The sequence below is a fragment of the Micropterus salmoides genome, unplaced genomic scaffold (assembly GCF_014851395.1).
Source record: "Micropterus salmoides isolate LMB-PRFRI ecotype aquatic unplaced genomic scaffold, ASM1485139v1 Ms_hic_scaffold_1, whole genome shotgun sequence".
In the NCBI taxonomy this organism is placed as follows: domain Eukaryota; kingdom Metazoa; phylum Chordata; class Actinopteri; order Centrarchiformes; family Centrarchidae; genus Micropterus; species Micropterus salmoides.
In genome coordinates, this window is record NW_024040040.1 from 40,171,273 (window position 1) to 40,191,443 (window position 20,171).

At 39.1% G+C, this 20,171-nt stretch overlaps 1 protein-coding gene across 12 annotated transcripts in view; it reads left to right on the forward strand.

Moving 5' to 3' along the window:
• The window catches only part of eya1 (EYA transcriptional coactivator and phosphatase 1), a 61,213-nt gene that overhangs the window by 2,664 nt on the left and 38,378 nt on the right, over positions 1 to 20,171 (forward strand). For 9 of the 12 annotated variants that reach the window (XM_038727361.1, XM_038727378.1, XM_038727455.1 and 6 more), the window contains exons 2-3: positions 2,425 to 2,485; positions 19,333 to 19,570. The gene's annotated coding sequence lies outside the window, so the exon portion shown is untranslated. Of the gene's footprint in view, positions 1 to 2,424; positions 2,486 to 19,284; positions 19,571 to 20,171 lie in introns of those variants that run through there. The other 3 variants (XM_038727368.1, XM_038727387.1, XM_038727403.1) reach the window with 2 other exon arrangements.

Here is a 20,171-nt window from a genome sequence, read left to right on the forward strand (position 1 = left end):
TCTTGTTTAGTTGCGACCCAGTTTCTGTTTGCTGCGTTTTGTATTTTCAGCCACTGGCCTGAGATGGAACAGCTGTGAGCTAAAGATTCAAGTTCTAAATTCGTTCCATTTTGAAAAGTGTGGTAGCACAGCAGGAATACTGCAATGTATCATGTCTGCAGCAATGAATAGAACAATTTTCATTCACACATGTACCAGATTCCCTACTGTACTGTACATGTGCTTCACGTTTTCTTTAAGACTTGACTTCAGAGGAAAGTTCTCCAGTCTGTTCTCCTTACTTTTGAAGTTACATGCTCCTCCAATTACTGGGGCCATGCAGTCTCCCCTATGGTGTCCTTGGACAGCTCTTTGAGTGCCTGAAAATGTTGCGGACCATTAATTCTGGATTGTCTTCATCTGTTTGCATAATTTTCCCACCGTAACCATTTTTCTCCCCCATTTTCACAGTCTTTTCTCTTTTATAAAAAGTTTGTCTCGAGGAGATTTAAATTTTATATAATTTTTTCAATACCACTGACAGTTGTTAAACTTTTACATCAGCCTGTTTTATGGTGTACAGCCTGTCAGCTGTGTACTGTACACAGCCCGTGTGTTTTTACAGCCTGTGTGCTGATGTTGCCTATTGAAACTCTTCACCTGCCAGCATATAGTTTTACAGATGTATTCAACTATATGTTTTATTCTGTTTTTAAAATTTGCCAAACTATATAAACTTATAAACAGAGCAGTGCAGTCAATAAACTGAAAATCAATTTTGTGTAAACAATAAAAAGGGGTGGGGGGTGTTTTTCTTAACCTTATGTATTTTCTAGGTTTTTCAGTTAGACTAATTTGCTGTCAGGCAGGAGGTTGTTTTTGCAACACAGGCAGACTCCAGAAATGAATTTATCCAAATAACCAAGTCCTCCTGGGCCGTGGAGGTTGGGACACTGAAATGGCCCTAGTAGGCAAAGCCGCCTTTTGAAGTCTGGAATGTTTTGGCTGACTTAGAGCAGGCGACTAGAGTGGAGGGATCATTTTCACTGACCCATGGGATTTTTAACCATTTTCATATACTGAGAACAAAACAAAGTGAGGAAAAATGCCTGGGCTGATTTGCATCGACTTGGCGATCAAAAAAGGGGGGGGGGGGGGGTGATGAAGTAAAATTGATTTAGGAGATAAGGACATAAAGTGTTACCTGTGTTGTTGTCATGATATCATGCGTGCGTAAATCTATTCTTAAGCATCTCCAAATTGTTGCCATTAGGCTTGGATCTTTGGTCTACCTTAAAAAAAATCTGCCATATAATAGTAATTCCTTTTATTAATGCACTCTGAGTGCTAATTAGATGGTCATTTGGACTGCAGGCAAAGTAAATATAAGGCCCATCCTAATAATACAAACAGTTTGATTGTACACTTTAATTATATAAAAGCCCTCATTAGGTGCATGCACAGTTGGTATATAATTTGTTATATCCAGTATAAGAAATCACCACAGTTCTTACATTAACTAAATTAATTCCCATTTATGTATTGGATCCTCTTAAAGACTTTAATTACAACATCTGAGGCTATGCTTTTATTAAACAAGCCCAAGGAAAGGGAAGTGCAGGAAACCAAGCGGTCTTGAGTAACGGGGCACTTGAGTTTCCAGAGTAATAAATAATTCACAGGTCCTGTGTGATGAGCTGCTGAGGACAGAAATCCCTAATGACAGCTTTTTATAACCTATGACTCAGCTGGCCATTATGCTTCTGACATCCCTACACAGACCACATTCCCGCTGCATGCTCATCGCTCGCTCCTCTCTCACTCTGCACTGCTTTGCCTACCGCACTGACAAAAAGGAGTTACATTACAAAGTACTATATACAGTCCCTTAATGAAAGAGATTGAATGGAAAACAAATGAAAATGAAGTTATTGCATGTTAAATGTAGTCTTTTAAATAAGCACACCTATGCTATAAAAGGGTATGGTTGTTGTTCCTTAACAAAATCTATCTACTTTCTTTTTCTGGCTTGTAGAAGGTGTTTTGTCTTTTTATCTTATGTGTTATTTCTTATTTATAGTCTTTTTTTTCCCAAATAGGTCATATCTTATTTTGTAACCTCTTCAAATGTGATGTAAAAATGTAGTTAGCTGACAAAAAACAAATTCAGTGTTTCTGCATATTATACTTTTTTATACATCCTGTTTATACTTCTCTCTTAATATTTGTCTTTTATTAGTTCATGTCCGGTAGTGCCTACTTTTACAGAATGAATTTATCAATCTGTCTTCTTTCTGAAGCACTTTGTCAAGTGTGACAAATATTGAACATGCGGAAATTGCACTGCAAACTGTCATTTTGGTTGGAAGCGCGTGAAAATTTCACTGTCAAAATGTGTGTTATAATGCTGTTAAGTTTTCTCTCCTTTGTCATTTCCTGCGTCAGGTCCATGCAGGAGGGGCTGGGCTAACCTTAACACCAGTTGCTACTGCTGTGTATTTGTGAGGTAAGAGAATAATTGAGTTTCTCCAGTCTGCTTTAGGCCTGTGACTGATCAAGTGTTACAGGGTTTGATTGGCATAATGGCACCATACCCCCCCAGGTAAGGTCAGTCCAAGCAACATCTGGGTCTATTATGCATTATGCAACTCCCAGTATGAAAAGCAAGGCCTCATATGGCATTGGTTGATATCATTATTGTTATCATTTCCAAACCCCAGCGCTCACTAAGAATAGGTGGTTAATTTTAGATGCAAAAAAAGATCCAATTACTCAGGCCTCTGCTTGTGGTTGTCCCCAGAGTTAGTGCAGGGAAATAAATCTGGTGGCCTTGATTAAGTACCTGACAATAGAGTTAGCACAGCACTAGTGGTTTATAGTAATACAGAGGACATGGGCAATTAGGCCCACCAAGTAATTTACAGTACTGCTTGCAGGTGGTGACCTGGTATGAGCTTGGGACCACCTTGGTAACAAATTAGATCGCATAGGCAAGCAGAGTAGCAGCTCTGTAGGACTTCCAAAAGAAGCAAAGCAATCAAAGATTATAAAGAGCTTGACGCGTATTTCAAATTTGTTATAATTTTGTTCTTGTGAAAGGAATAACATATGGCACTGGGTTTTTCATCCGTAATTTTCTAGGGAATGAATGATAACTTTTATACGTTGTTGATCTTTTTACGTCAGCGTGGGCCGTTCTCCTCTCCCTGCTACCTATTAATTATGAAATACTGTAGGTCTTGCCCATTTCATTTTACTACTTCTTCCTGCTGAACTTGGTGTGAAGGGCTGCTGTTCTTAAATAGGTGTATAAAAGTAAGAGTGGGGAAAAGTTCCCCCACCCAGCACCTACTCTCTGCAGCATTATGTCATAAGAGTCAAAAAGGCATGGCTGAAGAAAAAAAAAAGCTTGTTTCACACATGATAGACACCTTCACACATGGTGCAAATGGAGCAAGGTATGTGGCTACTTCTCTTTACTGGAGCAGGACAGACAGCACCGGCCTTCATACAGAAATTCATACATTCATACACTAGGCGTATTATAATCCTTGAATGGAACCAATCCAGTATTGTAGAGAGATTTCTCTTATACTAAAATGAAATGTGTTGATTGTTATTGGAGGTTGATGACCCACATTGTAATGACAGTGCACATGCTAGATTTTTTTCTTTTTATATATGAATACATTTATGCATGGGAAGATCATCTTTTGTTACTTTCGAAGTGTTCTAATTTCAAAACCATTTATTAGATAATACATTTCTCATTGTGCTGTGCTGTGCTGTACGGTGAAGAAAAACAGTGCCCTCTTCTGCCTGCCTGCCTGACTGTTGTGTCGCCCATAGACTGAAACATAAGGTTTTGTTGTAGTTTACAGTGTGGAGATTGGCACTCTGTGTCTGTGGCTTATCAGCCTCTTGTACAGGTCAGCCACTGGGCTGAGTGGCAGGACCCCTTGAATAACTCTGACCACCCTGATCCCCACTGTCAGCACACAGGCCTTGGTGAGCTGATTTCATCAAGGCCACCACAGTATGGTGGTTGCCCTGCTCCCCATGACGGACCACTGCTGGGTTGGTTTCCTCAGTCAGCTTGTTCCATTTAACAGCAGTTTCTTCCTGTGGAGCTCCTGATAGCTCAGCCTCTTGGTCAGACACTTTAACGCAAAATAAAAGTAGTTTTATTTTGAAAAATGGAAATCTTTTTTTTATCACAAATAAGTCATGAAGTTTAACAAATTGACAGTCAGTTATTATTCATATATTTGAAACATGGATTGTTATGTCTGCTCTTTCATTGCCAGTCAGAGCGAGCACAGTGCTGGTTGGCTGTGGAGGCAGGTCTATCTGTCATTCATTCATGACAGTCACCCTGCAAATAGGGAGGAAAGCTAATTAGCCTAAACTCCAATGATGTAAGCAGCGCCACACCACTGGTCATAACATTTGACTGTGTGTGGTCCACAAGTGCTTGCACAGTTATTTTAGAGTTCCAATCCAAAAGAAACATACTGTTTATTTGTGCTACACCTGCAATGCAACTTGGTCTTGAAGACAGACAGCTTAAGAGTGTGTGTTTTCCCTTGACAGAGAAAGGATTAGTTTTGTGGAGCTCAGCTATTATTTCTGTGACCTTCTATCAAAATGAATACATGAGTAATTATTAACATATGAAGCCTGTCTTTCCTGAAATGATAGCATTTTCTATTTTTGATCGGTCATGTAAGGGAGCATTGGTTAGAATGTTTATCACAAGTGTTTTTTTCCCCATTTGTATAGATGCTTTGTATGACAAGAAAAAAAAGCTAATTGTGAGCGTTATTTCTATTGACCCAATAAGTAAATGTTCCCTAGTATATTTCCACAGATGCAAATGTGAATTTCTTGATGGACTACTGGAACAATATTTAGCATTTCTGCTACTAATGTTTAATCTCTCATTAGCCTTTAGGTGACATGAAACAGCATCAGCCTCAATCTTGCGTTTGCCAATCAGAGGCAGGTTGAGTGACAGGCACAGAACAGCACATCCCTTATGTAAACCTTCCTCTACCACCACGAAATTAGAGTGGCTGTTGCTACACACCGCCACCTCCTGCTTCTACACAAATGAGAAAGTAAGCACTCCAGTTCAGAAGTTCACATTTTGGATGTGTGCCGGAACTACTTAAGGCCAGTGACGTTTTTCAGAGGAACAGGTGGTCAGAGTGACATAATTCTGGCTCACTGTTCCTTAGAAATTAGGCCCCGTTGCTTTGCCAGAAGGGTTATTACTCTGTCAATATGTATAAGCGCAAGTTTATCTGACTTGTTACTAATGTAAACTGATAAAAAGGACAAAATGAAGACACTGACATGAATACTTCTGATATACTTGATATATATTTCTACAAACAAACAAATCCCATACGTGTGCACCCGTCTTTGACACTTGTCTCAAAGCTGAGAAAGCTATTTATTCTCATATATTGTTAACTACCGGCACATATAGAGAGGAATGCCATTCAGAATGCAGAAAATATATTTAGTTCTCGCCAACAGACAGCAAAAGGCACCAGTGGGTCTAGCCCCTGTGTGAGAACGGTTATTTCTGTCACAGTATGGACTTTCAATTACTGTAATACGCTGCTTGACTCCTTCAAGAACATCAGGACCGATTAACTATTTACATCAGATGTGACACCTACAGTACATTATAATAAATGGACATAAATAATTTTTTTTCTGGATATTTTAGTTTTTATCTAGAAGATGTCAAACGAGAGTTTTAGTTTGGGAATATAATATAAATGAAGAATTTACTCTTGTCTCGTACCCTTCAGCTCAGTTGTTACACCTTACTCTGTAAGGAAGCAAGGAAACAGGAAATATGGTGTTGAATATTTGTTTGCCTTTGATTTGATAAGATATTGTTGCATCTAAGAGTTAAATGTGCAGTAACTGTTTGACAGATTTGGATTATTACGAGTCTCTTTAAGCCCATTAATAGGTAAGTTCTTATGGACAGTGGAAATACCCCACAGCTGCAGTCTGGCTGTTGCTCCATATGTGATCCTGCTGTCAGACACAAGGAACACACTCAGACTTCACTACCACGTAGACACACAGTCTCATTTGCAGCCATACAGACATGTGTCCAACAAACATTCTGGGTGCATAATGAATTGACTTTTACTCACAATTTGATGAATATAAAACATTGTTGACAGTCAGTCTGTGCTTACCATGCATTTATATAGCGATGCATGGTTTGGAAAAAGCATTTCACTGAACATTCTGCATGGTTTTATTTTGGGAAACCCTGTGAGGTCTGTGCTTATATTTGGTGGTGATTTTACCTAAAGCTGGGCAAATCCCATGGCAAAGCCATGTAATTCAACAGGGATGAACAGAGAACAATGCCCAGATAAGTGAATTACCTACCTGGTAGGAACACACAAGGACTGTGTCCTGAAGCTAGGCAACCGGCAGGCCCTCTGTTTGTATTAGGAAGCAGTTGAGCAGTTCCTGCAAACACAACTTATCCTGTTTAATTGGTGCGTAATTCCGACAAAGTTGTCATACATGTCTGTTTTTCTTGACCTATACAAACAACAGAGGGTGGTGTGAACAATCTTTGAGTGGTTAAGTGGAGGCTTCTCCAGAAGGGCAAATAATTGGTGGCTGGAATTGTGTAAAAACCTTTAGTTGAAAGGTTGTATTGTTCATCTTGGAGCAATCTGAATGTTAGTACAACATGTAAAATAAATGATTTGTCTGCCGATTTGTATTAAATAATGTCGTTATATTTCTGACTACTTACGATGTTTGAATTGTAAAATCGTATGTAAACAAGTAATTCGGTTGTCAACTTGACCAGTGCTGAACTTAAGACACTTCATCAGCTGTAAAAACAACTCAAAGAAGTAGCTGTCAATTTGATGTTTGATAAGTAGTAGTAATAAGATTGTTTTGTTTGAAGATTAGGCCTTAAGTTTAGAAGAAAATAACTGTGCAAGTGAAATGCAAATGTTAATATAACTAATTCTAACTGCTAATATAACTTTATTTACAATATGTACTAAAATCTGTTTACTTAACATGGCCTGCTAAAAACGTATTCTGCGCACTTAATGGGCACCATAAAGTATCAGACTTTCATTAATTTAAGTAACTGTGTTGATTAACTTTCACTGAGACACTATATTTTAATAATTGTGTCTGTGGCGCTGCTTTTATGAACTAATTCACTGAAGATATTGTCAGTGTGCATGCTTTAAAAATTGTACATTGACTTGGCTGAAGCATATTGAGCACAATTGCATTATAAGTTCATTACAAATATAGATTAAAACAATGAAATTTTACACATACAGTATTAATTATCTATGCCCTCAGCTTTGCAACAAAATCCACCTGGTCTGACTAAAATAATGAAAAATAGATTTCTTAGTCATATGTCTGATCTGCTGCCATGAGTGAAGAATACCTTTACCTTCTCTCACTACTCAAACTTTTTAAATGTCCTGGAGGAGTTCTTGTTCAAGTCCCAAACCTACTGAGATCTCTAATGAAGGCTTTACCTTCCAGGCAAGCATATTTCTCCAAATGACAGTAATTTACATATGATGTATTTAGAGAAGAAGAGGGCAGGCTAATTCTATTTAGAGATTTTCCTTTGTTTTAGGAGTCATTAGCAGCTAGCTCAAATCTAATTTTTACAATTTCATCAGGCCATCTTGGAAAGCCTCTGTGAGCTCATCAGAGAGGAGCATTTATTGCTAAGTGTTCTCTATTGCATTAGCACACAATAAAGCGGCCAGGGACTGCTACAGACGTTTATGTGGAATCCAGTTAACACTCCGCCAATTCGTTTTTTATTGGGACACAATCAATTCTTATTCATTTTAAAGCCAGAATGCTTTCTTTCATTGTGTGCCTACCCCAGCTTATTATGCCCTAAACTAATTACTCAGTTGTTTTCACAAAATGCTAATGTTTATGTTAAAGATTTCCTCTTTGAAATGCAGGCCTGACATGCATATACATAATGTGAGATTGGTAAGGTTTTCTGTCACATATGTTCTTCATTATGACACATTATCACAATGTTTTTTAAGCATAATAATTGCATTCATTTAATTTATAGAAGTCTGGCAATAACAATAAAGTCTAAGTAATAACACCTAGTGGGGCACATTTGAAGAATTTAAATAACAGTCATCAGATCTGGCCCTCGACCAAAATTAAAGGCCCTTCTTCGGGAAACAGAATTTTGGCCTCACTAGTCTACAACAAAACATTTTGAACATAATGTACATTTTATATATTATTGTATTCAAAACTTGAAGCCGCTGTTTTTGTTGCTTGTGTGAATAGCTGTGAACTTGATCCATGTGTGGCGGAAAAGCAGCTTAAGATGTCTCAATGTGAGCTGGATGTGTGCATCTTCACTGCTGTGTGATAATTAGAGTGCTTAAGTGCTCCTGGAGACGAGACAAACCCAGATACCCTCTTCCTCTTCAGCCCCTCCTCTCATTCATAGAGACGGTCTTTAATGGCTCCTATTTGACTGTGATATCATTTATTGTTTGGTATCAGATGTACACCTTGTACCCTTCACCATTTGCACTGAAGCACATTTGACCTGAACTGTAATGTAGGCAACAGATGTCAAGTTTTACTCTTTTCACTACAGCCCACCGCTGCCTTCCGATCAGTAAAATGCACAGGCATCCTCTATTTGGTGTTGCATTTCAACATGCACAAACAAAGAATATTCATAGCTGCATCCTCAAATGACACTCAGTGGCATTGCTCTGCGTACAGTAAATGTGTTTGTGCGTGCGTGTGGGTTTTCCGTTTATGCGTGCAGATATTTTTCTACTCCAGTTTTGGGATTTGTCCTGCAGTGGGCTCTGGAATGCTTTCAACACATTGATGAGATGACAAGTTATCATTGATCTGTTCTTACTTAGTGGGATCCATTAAATAATGTATGGGGTCCTGTGCATTACCAATGCACTCTCTTGTCCTTGACCCATTAGAGGAGTAGAGCATGGGGCCCTAGTGGATCCAGGCCCTCAGAGGTCCTTGGGCTTTCATTTAATTAAATTATCCTATAATGAAAACTCCCATAATGAGATTAATTTTAATTATTTATCAGCGGCCGATTTGAGGGACAGGCTGCATTAATAATGCATGAAAAGGCTAAACATTTTTCAATTCATCACCTTTTCCTTTTGTGAAAGGTGCAATTTATTGAGTGCTCCGCAGCTGCTAGAGGTGATGGTGGTGGAAATATGGACGGCCAGGCCCAGAGGTCAGTCAGAAGTGCTTGGCTGTCATTTGATAATGTGCATTATACTGCTAAATTAACATCACCTCAATACATGTGTGGCATTATGCCTTGACTGGTGTGTTTACATGAACTTATTTATGTTTTAGTTTTGTAGAGTATGAGTTCTCTACACTTTCTTAAAGCTTGATGAATTTTATATTAATACCTAAAGGCAGAGAAGTAATCAAAATTATGCCTGTAATTCTCTGCTGATGTTTGTATACCTCCATCAGGTTGGCATGTTGATTCCCCTTGTGTGAGCACATTAGAAGACTTTGGTGGCTGGCCAACACAATAGGGGAAGATTGTCGACTGTCACCCAGTGTGAAACTGTAATTACCTGGCACGAAAGTGTGCTTATTTGAGTTCCCAGGCATGAGAGATAGCAGTACAGTTGAGATCTGTAAGATGAGACATTGTTGAAAACAATTACCTTTTGTGATTCAAATGAGCTAATTTCACATCTTTATAACTTTTGTATCAACTGACAGAAACATATAGGCAGGCAGAGAGCTGCAGAAGCGGCCCAGGGCAGGAGACAAGAATGTCACTGGGATGGTGAGCCGAGTGCATTTATCAGGCCTTCATCAATACTTGATTAATAATTCAGGCAGAGTCTGGGGCTTCTTTAGGGCAAGGTTTCAGCTAGCTTGTAATTTTGTAAATTGCATAGTCATCACGCGGTGGCCAGGCCTTTCCAAGAGTCACAGCTGTGAATGGAGGTTAGTCTACAGGATTTTAGTAACAGGTACAGGAAGAGTTTAATCCAGATGTGGGAGAGTTGTAGTCAGGTATCCACAACAAACGCAGTACGGAAACAAAGGGCTTCCCAAGAGGCCTAGAGAGAAACAATATAAATACAGTTGGAAGCACCTTGCTTGCCAACAAGAAAAATATTAAAACTTCTAATGCACAAATAATCTAAAGCAGATACAGAGCAAGCGATGAACATAAATGGCTCTTATATAACATGTAGAAAGGCAACAGGTTTTCAGCTCTGAACCCTGGACACAGTTGTACTCCGAGCAGATCCGTTGCGTTCCACTTTAGCTTGGCTACAGAATGAACAATATTACCCAAGTCAAAATGGAAATCAATATTCAGATAGTGGCTTTTTGTTAAACCACCAGTCCCATCCTTTGACAGATTTCCAGCAGATACTTCCCCAGGCTTGAGAAAACAAACAGGCATTTCTTTCTATTGTGAGTTGTTCAAGTTGCCTTGGCCCAGGTGCAGCGTTAGCAGAACAGTCTGTGGCCAATGAATGAGCAAACCCCCAATTACCCCAAGCCAGCTCTCTGATAACTCCCATTCAGCAAAATGGGCCCTGTAATTGCCCTGACCAGTATTACCTGTTCTGTGTCCAAAAGCGCACTATTCTTCCACATTGTTTCCTAGGCAACTGGAAGTTTTTGTGACCTATAAAAAGTTGCTTCTCCTGTAACTGATCCGAGGCTAGGCGGTTGTTTGTTTCCATGGCAGGCTGCTGAGCTATTTATAGGTCTATCTAGCTGGTACTAGTGGGCACAGAAAGCGTTACCAACAATTGTTTTCATTCATTTAGAAGAGAGAAATCTTTATGTGCTTTTTATTGACTGAAAGTCAATTAGAGAGAGGATAGTATTTTGAGAACAAAAAAAAAAAAAAAAAACACCTAGGGCTTTAGCAACTGAGTCACAAAGTCAAGAGGAAGAAAGCTTCACACTCTTCTCCCGTTTTCCCACTGTCTGCTTTTCCCCCCTCAAGAAGCGGATCCTTGTAACAAAACGTAATGTTTGTTTTGGAGTCAGAGGCAATGCCCCGGATGACCGGAATCTCTTTGTTGTGGTTTTGTTTGGGTTTTTGGTAAATATGTGCAGAGCTGCTGGTATTGATGATTCATATGTTCATCATCAGAGGTCCTTGGCAGTTCATCACGTCTCTCCTCACTGAATGCGTCTTTAGCAAAAGATTAATCAGGGAACCTTCCATATTAAAGTGATAATTTATCTCTGTTTCACAGGGTTGAAAAGGTATATTAATTATCAAAGGTGTCAAATACAGAGTTCAAGAAGAGATCTCCCTTAAGGCATTTGGCAGCTGCATCAAACCTAACTCAAATTACAAAATCTGTCTTTAACTTCTAGTTTTATACATTTCATGTATAGTATATTGTAATACCATTACCTCTATTTCTCTGTTCCTCAGTTGCCGTCAAGTTGCTTCTTGATAACCTAATGTAGATACAGTAAGAAACCTTTGAGTCCACAGAGAAGATTTAAAGAAGCTACACAACAGATGGAATAATGAGATGGACTTTTACAGAGGTCAGATATCAATAGGAATCCATTTAGTTTATGCACTAGAAACATTAACTTAACTAACAATCAATTGTTTCTCTCTTTAAAGCTTTTTAATGCACGCAAATCTGACATGTCAATACTTTTTCAGTGTCATGCTCACTCTTAAGTACATTGGTGTGGTTATTCACTTCCATTTTCCGTTTGTTACTTCTCTCTTGAAATGCACCTTTTGACTGTACGGTCTTCCTCGTGATCACTTTTAAACTCCAATAATGCTGCTTTTCAACAAAGTTTACAGGAAAAACCTCTAGCGGTGGACTAATTTGTGGAAAGAACTAAAGCAGACAAAATAATTGTTGTTGCACTAAGGCTGTATTGTCTAATGGACATAAACTGACTTTTAAATGTCCTGCCAGGAGGAGGTCATGTGATGTTTTTGTCTCTTGCATTTTGCTTTTGTTGTGTTTTTTTTTACTGTAGCAAAAAGGCATGTTTGAGTTCAGTTCTTCAAGAGCACCATGCGTTTGCCTGTTACTATAAAACAACTGTGTTATCTGTAGCATAAAGTCTTACAATGAAGCAGAGCAATACTGTACACCAATATGTTGGTTGGTACTTTGGAAAACTGTAAAATGTGACTGTTTTTCCTCAAATCACTTGCAAGTAGTTCTAACTAGATGAGATACAACATATTTTCACACAAGTACAAAGGGAGAGTGTGCTGTAAGGAGTGCATTGCAAATTCCATTTCCTCATAGAGGAAGTCACCTTTTAGTGGGGGCCACTGCTGTTCCAAACACATCAAGAGGAAACAAACATGGAAAGTTGGCATATCATTTAGTCCAGTCGGCTCTATTGATGTCTTTCACAATGATATGTTTGTCCAAATGAACTGCATTAGGAAGTCTGAGGTCTCAAGAAAGTGGACCAGTATTACAATTAGACTGGATTGATGTTTACTTTAAATTAATTGTATTTGTTGTTTCCTCCTGGTTTATAACCCACTGTTAGTGGTCTCCTCACTTGGATGATGCAGTCTTTGCTTTTGCATATGTAAAGTAACTCGGACAGCTCTTCCTGTTCATTGGATACTGATAGTGTAGCAGTAGTTCTCTAGTAAAAACAATAAATGAAAGGCTGTCTCCCTTGCTCATGATGACGGCAGCGACGAGTACCAGACACATGCACAGAAGTCACAGAGAGGTACTTTGGGGTAAGGTATTAGCATATACGTCAGCACTCTTCTCGCAGAGTATTAAACTGCGATTATCCCATCGGTTATTTTGGAACTTCTTGTCATGCTTCCTCTGACACCAGCGTGATTGGAGGCACCCACCAGTTCGGCAAGCTGCTAATAGTTCACACTATCCTCAAGGCTGTGAAAAATTGTGCAGCTCAGCATGTTTCCCGCTGTTCTATAAAGTGAGTGGCATTTGGTGCCTGGATAATCCGAGCTTCTGCTTTTTTAAGTGGACACGCAGAAGGAGGCCGGGTAGACAGATAAGCCCAGCTGTTAAGTCTGTCCAGGAGTTAAACATTACTGAAAACTGGTGTCCAATTGGAATGCCCATTCATCAAATACTATACTCCTGCTGTGTTCGCTTGCACTTGCTTCTTAGAGAACAAATGTGGATGTAGGTTAAATATAATTTATTTTCTGACCTGTAGTATTTCTGTTTTATTTATGCAGGATAGATGCTGATTGGTAATACCCCAGGCTAAAATAGCCAGGCTCTTGTATCGTCTCTTGGCACACACAGTACCAGAACTTGAATGTGGTAGCATATTCTGTCAGTGAGACAAACCACTGGCTCGCACAGCACTGCCTCTTTTGTAACTGTATTTAGTTGCTAAGCAGAATGGCACAGACCCAATCTAAGTGGCTTTCATCTGGCCAATTCAAACAGACGTTTGACCCCAGACATTTGCCTAATGTGTTTTTGTTATGTGGACTCCTGGCTTCACAAATGTCACAGTGGCTGGACTAGTGGGGGTTTGGTGAGTGACTCAGGGGGTTAGGAGTTGGGGGTGGGAGGGGGTAACGCAACAGAGAGTCAGCCTGAGGGGGTGGGTTAAGTCTATAACTTCTGCCTTTTGTACTCTAACCCACTGGGAGTTGGTGCTGTGGTGAACATAAGTTCCCAGTGATGACCAGCCCCTCCTTCCTCTTGGGCCAGACCCACTGCAAGCCTACTGATGAGCACCCGGCCCCCAGCGCTCTGCTGACCTGGGTCCAACTGGGCAGGCAGCTGTGGAGAAGACGGGGAGTGCCACATTTCTGCTCGCCCGGGTTGTGCAAGTCAGAAGCAGTCCCAGACAGTTGGGGTAGACCTGACAAATGCTGCCATTAGAAGGGCGCTGAAAATTTATTACCAAACATATTGGTATTTTAGGGTGCAGCTGACTTAGATTTAGTGGTGTTGCTGATGAGGCTCTGTCTTTAAACAAGAATAACACATTACTACCAGAAAGTCACACTATCCACTTACTGCCCTAATACCACCTACTTTATTTACAACCACTGATATCTGCCCAGCTTGCAAAGTTACAATATCAAATTCAACAGTTGTATTTGCAATCAAAGTAAGATTCAAGCTTGCTGCTGTGAAATTAGGGTGTGGAGGCAGAAAATGACTTGTTTCAATGTACATGTATTAATTGCAATTAATTCAATGTTTTCTCTGTTTGCAAATTGTATGGCAGCTTTGAGAGGTAAGAACTGTATACATATCTTCTCTCCAGTGCACTTGTGTGTCACTGAAGACTTTTTTTAGTTAATTTCAAACTGCACCAGTGAAGCAAAGCTTCATCCAACAATTTATTTAAATGCACTAACAATTTGGTGGATTTAGTGGAAAATGTACTTGAGAGTGTTTATCTACTGTGTGTGTGAAGCAGAATAGATGAGTCATACAGTATGTAAGCATTGTTGTTTTGTTGGTGGTGGAGCAGAGTCAGTAGTGGTAGAAGCAGAGGGCCATTCAACTAGAAAACACACTACTGAGTCCTGACAAAAGCAGCTTAATAGAACAAAAAAACATCACTCCTTCATATTTGAGTATTTGATCACAGATATTTAGTCAGTAAGATCATTGCTTGTGGATAGTTTTTATATCCCAAAGGCAATCATCTCTGGTATAAAGTATGGCTCAAATCTGGCCTGTTTAGTAAATTAAATAAACATTTAATAATTGCCTTAAAAATCCATGGAAGCTCATTTTTGCCGCACTTTTTTGTTTGCTGAGAATCACACGCACATCTACACGCTACATTAACTGTTGTCACCAAGTATTAATACTAGGTGTTAAAACAGCATTTAAAGTTGAGAATATTCTGCATGCACATACTTTTTTGCCTCAAAGATTTTGATGGATAATTGAAGGGAAATGTGTTGGTTCCAGAGCAACCTCAATGCCAGTGACAGCTGTCCTCCACATCAGTATAGGAAGGGTTTGTGTTGAAATCTGAATGAGGAGAAACCTTTCATATATAAAATGCTGTCTGCCCGCATGGAAATGCATATTGTGGCTTTCTTAAATCAAGTATTGATAATTAAAATCAGATTCTATGGATAACATAAATCTCAAAATAGTATTTATGTAACTTATTAAGCTGAATTTAGTCTTATTATTCTCTTTATCTTTTAACAGGCTATATATTTTAAACGTAATGCCAGCGGTGATACTTCCAAGCCATAGTGATGTCTCATTCCGAGTAATAGGTCTCCAAAGTGTGCTTGTTTGGCTTTTTTGGGGCCATTGGAGAGCAATAAAATGTCTGTCTGAGGATTTTCGGGGTCCTCCTAGACTTTCCCCAGGTGTGCCTCACTGGTCATAAAGTACAACTTGTCTCTCATTGTATATGCAAGGATGCCTATCTATCTGCTGGGTGTTATTTAACCAAATACTAGTTATTATCCACTGGGATTTGTAACGCAACTAATATAAAATTATTTCTGTAAATTCTTGAAGCTCCTTCTGAGAGACTGCCTGTGCTTGCTCTATTTTGTTTAGCATACAAATGGGTATTTTTCTTAATTCAAAACATATTCTGCTTGTTTTCTTTGGAATCAAGATGGCTACAACGATAAGGTCACTCGGTTGATTTAAGTTTGTGACGTCCACTGAGGTTAACCATTTCCTTTGTTCCTCGTTTTCTGTGGAGGAAAGCTCCGATGTATTTTCATGTTGAGGTATGCTGTGTTTACTTTTATCACTGCTCCTCGGTGAGGCAGGCCAACCTGATGTTTGTTTATGAGGAATTTCGGGCTTCACTCGTAACTTTCATTCACCACTTGAAAGCACTTGACTTGCTACTAATTTACCTTGAGGGACTTCAAAATTATCTGTCTGCACTGTCAAAATCTTTTTTGTGGTGACAACCTGTCATCAGAGTTTTTCTTTAGAGTTTAATGAAAGCCTGCTAGATAGATGGGTTAATGTTATATTGTATATACTTGAATACTGTATGCAGAAAGACATCTTAAACTCAAGGTAACATGTTTTTTGGGCCTCAAAATGATGTTGCTTTTTGTTTTTGGGTTGATTGCTGTAGCTGTTATTGTTGCTATGCAAGTTGCTTTTAAGTTAGCATTACAGAGTCCATGTGAAAACACAAGCAGTGGTAACAGAGGAGGAATGGAATAGTATTGAAAATTATCTTGAATTTCCCTTGGTCATCAGTGTTGCTTTGCTTTACCAAGGATATGTCACTCTGGGCAGCTTGGTTATTTTCAACAGGAAACTATGCACGTTGAATAACTCAGGAATATCCAGTACCTAGCAGTTACAGAGCTTTTTGACAAATTGCCATCCAGCAAACTTAATGTCCCACTTGTGTCAGGAGCAAGGCTGGAGGGTGGAAGGTTTGTGTAGTTAAGTTTTTTTTGTTGTATTTTCTCCTTAGTCAATAGGTGAACACTTCACCTGGTAATGCCTGTATAAATATATAAAAACTGTTATTTTATCCAACGTTATCCCAAGTTCAGATTTCCCTTCTTGGGGGAAGGTTTGGCATGAAACGCTCTGCTGAGACCTGTGTCAAAAAAGGAACTTGATCCTCCCAATGTGTGACATTGTAAAAACACTGTAGTAGTTCTACCCAAACAACTTTGCAGCATATGCATATGAAAATATTGCAACTGTGTCACCAGGGTGTTAGCATTTCGTTTCATCTGTTCCATTTGATCTCTTGTCACACCGTTTCTGCTTCTTTCACACTGTTTATGTATTCTTTGTCAAGATAAGTAAACTCACTTTACTGAGATGTTCTCCTTTGTGGAACAACAAGAGGAAAAACTGGCCACCGTTTCGGATCGAAAACTTTCCAAGTACTAGAATTCCAGTTAGATGGACATTAAGCCTCCATTCCTTATCTCGAAAACGAAATCAGCCATTTGGAAGTGAGTCTATTTTCATGTGTGTGAGAAGCTGAGTGGATAACCTGTTGGCAGCGGAGGACAGTGCAGATCTCTCTTCACTCTAAATTGCAGGCAGGCATCCCTGCAACCCCACATGAAGACCATTGAGTCCCATCAAGATAATCCTTAATAAAGAACGGCTTCACATTTAATCTTAGCTCACTTCTCAAATTTCTTACTTGATATAGTTTTTGGCAAGTGGTGTTTTAGCGCTGATGTCAGTTAACAGTATCAGTGCATCTTTTGTTAAGCTTCCATTTGGCAGATGTAGGTTCTAAAGTTTTTAAAGTTGCAGAAAAGATTATTATGTTGCTCTAATTTATGCATCTAATGATGCGTTTCTTACGTAGATTATGTCTTAGCGCTTCTTAAACTGTACTATTTTATAAATGTGATTATTTTAAATCAGAAGGTAAACAACCAATGCCTAATGAAGTGCAATTGCATCATTCTCAAACTCAACATCTTGACAATTTAAATTCAAGGATTAACCTACCTTTTACATGCGATTGTTTGCATTTAACAGCCTTTCAATTAATACTGTGGAACATTAAAATACATCAGCAGTAACACTACGAGGTTGATTGGAGCCTTGATTCAAAACACACCATACAGCACTGCATGCAGGAGCGTATGAGGAAAATCTGAGTTTAGTCGTTGAGACATAAACAACTCTGGATAATTATACTGTGCAATTTGAAAATAACTCACTTGCAAAATTACATCTCTGGCTAATTTTATACAGATGCTTATTGAAATAGAGAGCGAAAGAGTAAATGCAAAAACTCAGTAGGCATGTGTACCCCTCCGCTATTAGAAATAGTTACTTGAGAGTCCCTGAGCATCTATTAGCCAACTGAGTTATCAAGAACCTGTTCAATGTGCAATATATTTAATGCTCCAATATTGAAACGTGAGCCTGTGGATTTACCTGTGGGCAGTTCGTTTGGAAATGGAGGTAGCACTTGCATTTCCAGCACGTCCACATTATTACTGCAGTGTATTTAAATCAGGAGCTGCTCGGATCTATTTCTGTCACATGACTACTGCTACAGAGGTTGGTTTGTGTTGACCTGCTTTCAGTATGTGTTGTGAACTCTACAGCTCATGAAGCAGAAATTGACTCATTTATTAGTTCTTTTTTGATCGAAACTTGTCATATCAATAAATAATTAAAAAAAGATTTGAATGAGCTCTTTTAGTGACACACATCATCATTTTTTATTTCTTATCATCACCCACTGACTAGTAGGTAACAGAGATGTACAAGCAGTGCAAACATAGGCCAACCGCTAACACAGTATACTATTCTTCTAGCCATGGGTGTTCTTCTTCTCTCACCACCTCTTTACTATAGTAAATGTATGACTTCCTCTTTCTCGGTAATCATTTTTCAGTACCACATTTGGTATTTCAACCGCAGTTTAAATATGTGGAAATTAAACAAATTTGAAATGGTCCATTGACCTCTCAGCCATTCATCACAAAGAACTAATATTCTTGGGGGGGGAAATGGCATGTCATATTGAAGCAAAAGCTGTACAAGCCTCATCACCGGCTTGAATAAATCACCAGTTTGCGCTCATCAGTAGCAGTGTGGCCTTGTGTAGTAGCTTCGCACAGTTGAAATAATAACCTGGAGCAGACAGAAGGCAGTCATTACCTTGCACACAGATGCGGCGTGTATGTGTTGACGGAGGACTTCCACTTGACTGCTGTGGAGACAGACAGAGCCAAGCCGCTCGGCCGCTGTTACACCTCCGGCTCCACATCACCTAAGCTAATGACCTAAACCCTTGTTTACACTCCGATGTCCCTCTATGACAAAGCGAAATCCAGCGGTGACCCAGGACTGAAGAAGAGAGAGCAAAAAAGTGTGGTTTGTGGTGGGGGGGGGGGGAGAGCATAACAAAAACAAGAGCGAAAGGGGGGAGAAGAAAAGCGTGGGCCCTTGGGGTGTGTGAGCGGAGCCTGGTGTTCCAATGGACAGGCAAGCCGGTGGATCTGCCATTTCATTGTCTTAGTCTCCACTGATACAATCAAGAGAGGGCTCTATTGCTTAAAGCTGTGAGTGACTGACATATGGGGAGCTAGTGTGAGGCACAACTCCCCTGTGCCTCCTCCAGACCCAAAGTCTTCCTGTGCAAGAGCACCGAGCAACTTTTCTGCTTTTTCAAACGGCAGCAGCCTCCCTCTCCCTCCCTCATTCACTGCCTTTTCTCCCTCCCTCTCCCTTGCTCTCTCACTCTCTCTCTCTTTTTTTCCCTCTTCCTCAGACACTCACTAGTCACTGCCTGAAGCAGTAATCGGACAACTCTCTTTCTCACTAGGACTGGGTCTCCTGAGATACGGCGCGGGGCTCCATGGGTTCCAACACCTAAAATGAAAAAGAAAAAAGTAGTCTTGTAGTTTACATTTATTGTGCTACACATTCTACCAACACCTGAAGAACTGTTTTAGATAGTTTGCTGTCCGTTCTGCTGGACTGAACGATCTTTCTGCAGAAGATTTTTTTTTTAATGAAGATATAAGAAGGGATAAACGCACAGGGATTCAACCATAATTGTAGTGAGTATGACTTTAATTTCTGTGTGTGATGTTAATTTACTAACTGTCTTGTCTTACCTTGTCTAATTTTTGAGTATTTCAATGTGTGTGTGTGAAATAATCTAATTTTTTTCATCAGTTTGCATCAAATATAATTTAACATATAATTCTCAATTAAAGCAATTATACCAAAATAGTGGTAGGAGTAACAGTTTAATTTCTGCACTAATCATTTCATTAATTGTTATGGTTTAAAACAGCAAATACTACATTGTTATTATTGTAAGAATTGTAATACTATAGAGCTATTCTGAAATGTATAATAATGTAATAATATCAACCAAAGAGGAAGGCTTAAATCTTTACACCTCATTGATGATTATAGATAAATAGCTGAGAAAACACTTGCTTTGGATGAATGTTTAGTTTTAATTTAACTGAAAGTGTACGCAACTCACATTCTAATAAAGAAGTCAATTAAAGGATGTAAGGATGATGTTATTTAAATAACAATGTATAGTATATTACAATATACTTGCTACAAATCTGACTAAATCTTCTGGGTTTTTTTATAATACATAGAGTATGTCCAAACGTTTTAGAAATATAACACTCCAATTTG